Here is a 6,967-nt window from a genome sequence, read left to right as displayed (position 1 = left end):
ATACATATATACATACACCGGTCACCCATTGTACTAAAGACAAACATCAGCACAGTTCCATAAATGCTTTATTATTACAGCTGAACCACTTCCTGTATCAGCTGTATTATCAGACTTGCCTTCCTGTATGCTTTTTATCACTCTGACAGCCTCCCATGTGTTCACACTCCAACACATACACACTAAAAGGCTTCACACAAGAGAAATGATGTGTTTGTATGTGTAATAAAGCCAAATAATTAGGTAAGAACTCCGGAATACTATGTGTTGACACAGCAACTCCCATTTAATGAACTGGTTTTATGAGAATTTTATATGACATAGCCTATAGAAAGAAAAGCAGAAAAAAAAACCAACACAGCGTGCTAAATGCCCCATGAGGCTGTAATACTCATTACACAACAGAAAACTAACGAGAAAAAGTTTTTGGAGGGATGAAAAAAAGAGACATGTTTGTTGTTTAAAAATATTTACCACTAGTAAGGCCCAACAACACATAAAAAACCCAACAACACATAAAAAACCCAACAACACATAAAGTTTGGTCTCAGCATGGTGCCAGAAGAAAGGCCATTTTGTTACAAGACTCAAAAGGGTTAATCGTCTGTATACAGTGTCAATTTCATGTTGTTAAAGACACACAAACATTCCCCAGACATTCCCCCAAATCCCCAGACCACGGACCAGTACCAGGCCTCTGAAGTTGTGCTACTAAGAAACAATTTGTCAAAAGATTTTAACAATAACTAATAACTTTTTATTCGGTAATAACTTTTAATGTGTCATAGTTTCTGTGTCTAGCAACTACAAAACAGGTAATCAGTCCAAGCAAGCCAAGATTAGTAAAAAACCAAAAGAGTAAGAGTAAGAGTAAGTAAGAGAGCTTAAAAGTTTGTTTGGAGGAGGTAGTGGAGGCAAAAGGTCTACAGACATTTGACTTGTATGATTAGCATGCTATATCAGTTACAATCTAGTACAGCTGAGACTGAAATAAACATGCTTACAGTCTGGTATAAAAAACAGTTTCAGTCTATGCAGCTAATTTCACCATTCATGACAACAAGGGATGGATCATTTTTTATAACTCACCCATTTTAATTATATCAAGGTTACAATTTATTCATATTTAAGGGCATGGCCGCTTCATTGGCCAACAGCCTAGTCTATTGCTCATTTTTGGATTAGCCAGGAGCCGGCCAATATTAGCCAACATGAGCTTATCACTGATACATTGCTATGGGAGAATATGTTTGTACAGAAACAGCAGTACAGGATTGCCAAATATGTGTCTGAGGTCATTTAGAAGCAAAATATGTCAAAAGTAAGATTAGATAAGAGATGTGAAAAAAAGGGAGAGAGCCGAATTGATTAAGTCTTTCCTTACCTGTTCAGTGTTCAAGCCTGTTGAACTGTAATGACATGAACCGCCCCACTCTCCTCTCCTGCACAAAACACAGAAGTTACATTTATTATTTAGCAGTTCGGTCAATTTTGATTTCAAGATTGTTCATGCCAATTAAAGAAACCATTATACTTTATTCAAACTTGGCAAATTACTCATTGTTCCCTTTTCGAACTGGACAAAGAGCCTAATAACAAAACATATATACGCGTTCAGGGCTGACGTGAACAAGAACAGCGACAGTTTGAACATTAATAGCATCACTACTGGATGAAATCCTCAGTGAACTATTTTTAGCTTAAATCACAGTTTTATAAGAATCCCCCCATGGGATTCTGTAAGTGTTTCATCAGCCTGAGCGGTCAATTAGAGTTAAAACATGTAAATTAACAAAATTAAAGCCATGAGGTACAAACTGCAATTTGAGGGAAGGTTAATTATGCAGAGAAACAGCTAAAAACTGAAGAGATAGGAACAGCATGGAAGTCAACTTTAGAGGAGATCACGCCTACACATTATCTCAGCTAGTTGGGGGTGGAGGGGGTACTTGACAAAGTAGGACACATACACACGCACATAGATGCTAAATACACTTAATGGTAGCAACACTCAGCCTCCAACTTTTTCTATGACTCAGCCTAATCAGACTTTAGTGGTCCATGTAATCTGGACCAAACTAATCAACCACCTACACTACCAATCATCCATGAGTCAGAACACTTAACTCCACAGCCTGGCACCATGAACAACCTCTGATTAACATAGTTTTAAATACTTCACAGTTACCATTGATTAAACGTCTTTCATGGTGGACATCCTGATCCAGGTTCTGCCCATGTAGGACCACTTTCCATCAAGCCTCATACAAAGGGACACTGCATTCAATTGCATCTTAAATTCAAAGGCAACAGCAGAGAGTGAAAAAGTTTCAGGAAGGACAGACTTGAGTTTGGCAAGATGCAGCTGATCTAAGATCAGATCTTGAGCGTATATAAAATGGATGTAGAGGAAACAGAGCTTCGAAATTTGATTTGGCTGGGCATGAATTAAAAAGAAAAGCACTCAAAAAGTCAATAGTCTTGGCAAGGCTGCGTAGTGCTCTAAATGTGTTATCTTTATCATAGAGAAAAAGGGTCCTGCACACTGAATAGAGGTAACCAAAACGACAATTTATTAAGTTAAATGATGTTCAGACATACTGTCTCCTTCAGGTACAATTCGATTACTGACGGTTCATTTATAGATTGGCTCAACCTGGGTTAAATCAAGTGAAGCTGTATATGGACCTTGAAAATTACCAGATGCAAATGTAATAAAACCTCATAATTTTACTTAATAAATCTAATCAGTGTGCTGGAAACTTTTTGTCAATGCACCTGATATGTTGGGATGTATATACACCACCCTATGAATCATTGATTATCTTTATTAAAGAAAATGTTTAGAGTCTGGATCCAGGTCAGCATCATTAGGTGGTGAAAAAGTCGGTTTCCAGCCCTGTACTGTAACTCTCACGCATCCTGCTGTAAATATGCCTGAATTATACATGACTTTTTGTTTTGTGTATCAGCCATCGGCAGCCCTTCTCTCTGAGTATTGGCATCAGCCACTGAAAAACTTGTAGTGGTTGACCTCTAATTGGCTACATCACTTAAAAATGCATCATCCATGGCAAATGTAATGAGGTATTTCTCAGAGTATGCCCCTGGAAATTGGTTGGTGGAGGTGGTCAGTGCCAGCCATATATACTGCATATAGACATATAGATAGTTGGTGATTATCAAACTAACTTCAGCCTGTTTTTTCCGTACACATCCACACCTGCTCTTCTTCTATATTCTACCTTTCGAAACTTGTAGAAAGAAAGTTTTCTTTATGCCGACATTGTGATGTGCTGCTCTAATGAATAACCACAAAATAAAAGTACAGCGTGATTGATCAATCCTCCACTGAGCTCAATCAGACAGATCCTAACTTAACATGTGATCAGTTAAGCTGCAAGATAACGGTTTAAACAATCAACTCACTCATTTTTCCCGAAGCTATAAATCTGCATCTCCTTTACAAATATTTCTACGAGCACTGTATGTACATTGGTAGCATAATTAAATTATTTTTTTTTTTGTGGATTAATTCACTGATTGTTGCCTCAATTAATCAATTTATCCCTTAAAATATCAGAAAATAGTGATATGCCTGACTGATGCCAGACGTGACACTAAAGTCACCCTTTATCAAGGTTGCCAGTATTTACCAATAAATATGATATTCACAATATCATCGAGACCACAACTTAATCAGCTAACTCCATGAACAAAATTTCACTTCATTCATTATTCATTTGTTTGTTTGTTAATCTCTACTCAGCTAGTTTTCCAGTGGAGGACATGTTGCTCCTCTTACAAAGTCATGTGACTTATTAAAAGGAAAGAAGGGACAGTTGGAAGGATTTTAACATGTTCACTCTTTAATTAACTGGATATTATGCATCCATCCAACCATCTGTCAATCGATCCTGCATCTTTCCAGCGGTAAATACAACCTTCTGTATCGCAGCACACAATGTCCTTGGGACTTAATAAACACTCTAGAATTCAAGAGCAGTGGTGGCTGTTTATGTTTCTATTCCTTATTAGCTTGTGGATCACTAAAATTTCATGTGTAAAGTAACAGTGAGGATGTTTATACATTTTCATACATTTCCCTAAAGAGTTCAAGGGACTCATATGGGAGAGATTTTTCATTTATTGAAATGAACAGAATAATTCAGTCACAAGGAGATAAAAACTGTGGCAGTAATTTCTTTCCTTAATTAAACAGTTTATAAAGCAGGACAGGAGGACAGGAAAGTCTTTACTGTCCTGATTTCATGTAATTAACCATAAACTTTGTGTCCTCCACTTCACCTTTTACACCTTTTAAGAAATGTTATGAAAGCTTTGTAAAGTTTAATGCCACCATTTTACTTCAAGTTTTTAACAATAGTGGCTATACTTACAAGTAAGGACACTGACACATCATTTCAGCGAAGTACTTGCTCAACTTTAATGAACACTAACAGAAATATTGGCACAAAAATGCTGTGCGCAAGATCGATGCAGGTGTAAAAGTCATCTTACAGAAATAATACCCCTAAATCCGTTATATGATTAGCGAGAAAAACTGCTGCTAGCAACTGCCAACACAGCTATTCTGTTGACTGAAAATGGCATTGGCCTAAAGAAGGACTTCTTTAAAGAGCAACTTAATGACAGTTGTAGATACAAACCCCCAAGGAGGAGCACACAGCTTTGAAGCCAATTTGACAGAATGGCCGAACCGTGTAATTACAGCAATGGTGTTACGTGATGCACACTGGCCCAAAAATACTTCATGAAAGAAGTGGCTGTAAAACGACATAATGACTCGTTTCAATTCAAAATTTGATCCATTCAGTCTGATAAAATTTGATTCGATTCAATAAGATTTCGCAAGATTAAATCATTTATCAGCATTCAAGTTAAGAGGGCTAAAACAGAAGTTAGCCGGCTGGGCCAGAAGAAGTCTGGGTAATTTCTTTGCAGCGGGAACTGGCTTTTTTGTCTTCAAGCGCCAGGGAACGGCTTTAATAGGACTGCGCTGTATCCAGTTCTCTTTATACAGTTATTCTTGCTGCTCCCCCTTGTGGTTGACTTGCTGCAGTGATGTAGAAGTGTACTCTGGGTGTGGCCAGTGCACTACGACATCACTGTTGGGTGTGGTCAACCAGAAGAGGTCAGTGAAATGAACGCTTTCCAGCTCGGTGTTAAGTTACTCTGTAAGGATGCTCTGGAACCGCTGGTATTCAGAAAAGCCCTGGTGGCTGGAAATCCAATAAAAGAAGGAGTTAACGCCTGCATTCTTGGAATTCCCCTCCCCTATCGACGCTGGTATCGAATGACTTGCTGAGAGAAGGAGGGAGAACAGAAGTATGAGAGTGTTAAGAAATGGAAGTGAGGTAAACATATACACCCAATAAGCTGAAGGAACACCAGAGAGGAAACATTATACACACACACACCCTGGAAAAAGAAAACAGGAGGAGGATGAAGAGAAAGATTTAGGTTCAACATGTGCAAACTGAAAATACAGTAAACACACACACACACACACACACACCTCTGCTGTATGACAGATGGAGAACAAGCGTTGAATGCTGTGATGTGATTTGCAGGTTGATGTGTTTTTGCTGGTGGAGTATTTCATGATAGTTTATTACACTTTGAGTCTTTTTAAATCAAGGAAAACACACACACGCACACACAGAGAGTCATACAGAGGGAGGAGAGGAGCCTTGTAAATCAGTTGTGCTGGCTGGTTCTTATCTGAGAAATGCCAGCTATGAGAGCAGGGCGGTACAGTGAGCTGAAGGCTGTGCAGCTGAGCTTTCTCTCCCTTTAATGACTCGCATTGGAGCCGCTGCCTCATTGAACAGCGGGGAGGGGGGGCTGCCAGGTTGAGGTAAGAACAGCATCGCAATGTGCAAGTAATGATGAAACATTATGAAACAACACTGTATGCTTAACGAATGCTTCAACACGGATCATAGTCTGACATAACCAACTCGAGTCGCCGCTAAACTGGTTGGACTGGTTATCTGTTGGCCGATTTAAGCCTGGTTCTAAAAATAACTCCAGCGTTAGTGTGTGGTCCAACACTGACATATTTTCTTGAAACCCTGAGCAATACTACACTTTCTATTAATTATTCTGAGGCAACATTTTGATCCGATTCCACTCAAGGAGGCCTGATGAGTTGCCTTCCACTACCAGCCTACAATTTTCCTTTCAATCCCCATTGAGGTTTGGCAAGACTCAGGATGAATTTAGCTGCAGATAGAAGTCCTTTTCAAGTGAGCTGTACAATGGATGATGGAAAGTTTTTCACTAAAATGAATCAGCATCAACTGTTTTGACACACATTTGGATGGATGTGTGGCTCGCAGAGCTGTCACTGGTCTCTGCTTAGTGCTCAAGTGGAAAATCATGGTCAAAATCCTATGCAAGAAAAACATGTTTTAGTTCGAATCTATAACCAGGTTTAGGTACTAATGCTAAAATGATACATACAGAAAGTCTCAACAACATGATATTGCTATACATTTCTTTGCTGAGGATAAATGAATGTTGTGTTTTTTTAATCTAATCCATCTTCTCAAATGCATGTTTTATGTTGCTTTTACACAATCAGCCACACAAAGAATTTAAAAACATATTCTATGGACACAGATGGGAGTATTTCTAGGTAAACTGTTGTGAAAATTACATCATCCTCTGAACACTCCCTGTATCTGGTCAAGCTGACACAAGTTTGCGGTATTTTCATGATTCTTAGTGACTGAATGTTGATCAGACCTGGAACTTTTAGCAAAAACTGAACCCACATGCAGTCTGACACTAAAACCACCTAAAAAAACAACAACTTGACTATACAATGTGTGAGAGGCGTTACCATTTCTTTGGGGGATAGGCACTTGGATTTTCTATGTAAATATTTAAATATAAAGCTTTAAAAGAACACTCCATTGAAAGTCTGTCTTTTGAGTAT

General features: G+C 38.5%; 1 protein-coding gene across 1 annotated transcript in view; it reads right to left on the bottom strand.

Annotated features, from left to right (window-relative positions):
• The window catches only part of plxnb2a (plexin b2a), a gene marked incomplete in the record, with an annotated part of 172,717 nt that overhangs the window by 120,365 nt on the left and 45,385 nt on the right, over positions 1–6,967 (bottom strand). Inside the window, 1 exon segment of the mRNA XM_035675813.1 lies at positions 1,385–1,442.

The sequence above is a fragment of the Morone saxatilis genome, unplaced genomic scaffold (genome assembly GCF_004916995.1).
Source record: "Morone saxatilis isolate NCDOM2014 unplaced genomic scaffold, NCSU_SB_2.0 Contig10, whole genome shotgun sequence".
NCBI lineage: Eukaryota > Metazoa > Chordata > Actinopteri > Moronidae > Morone > Morone saxatilis.
This window is presented reverse-complemented; position numbering and strand designations above follow the sequence as displayed.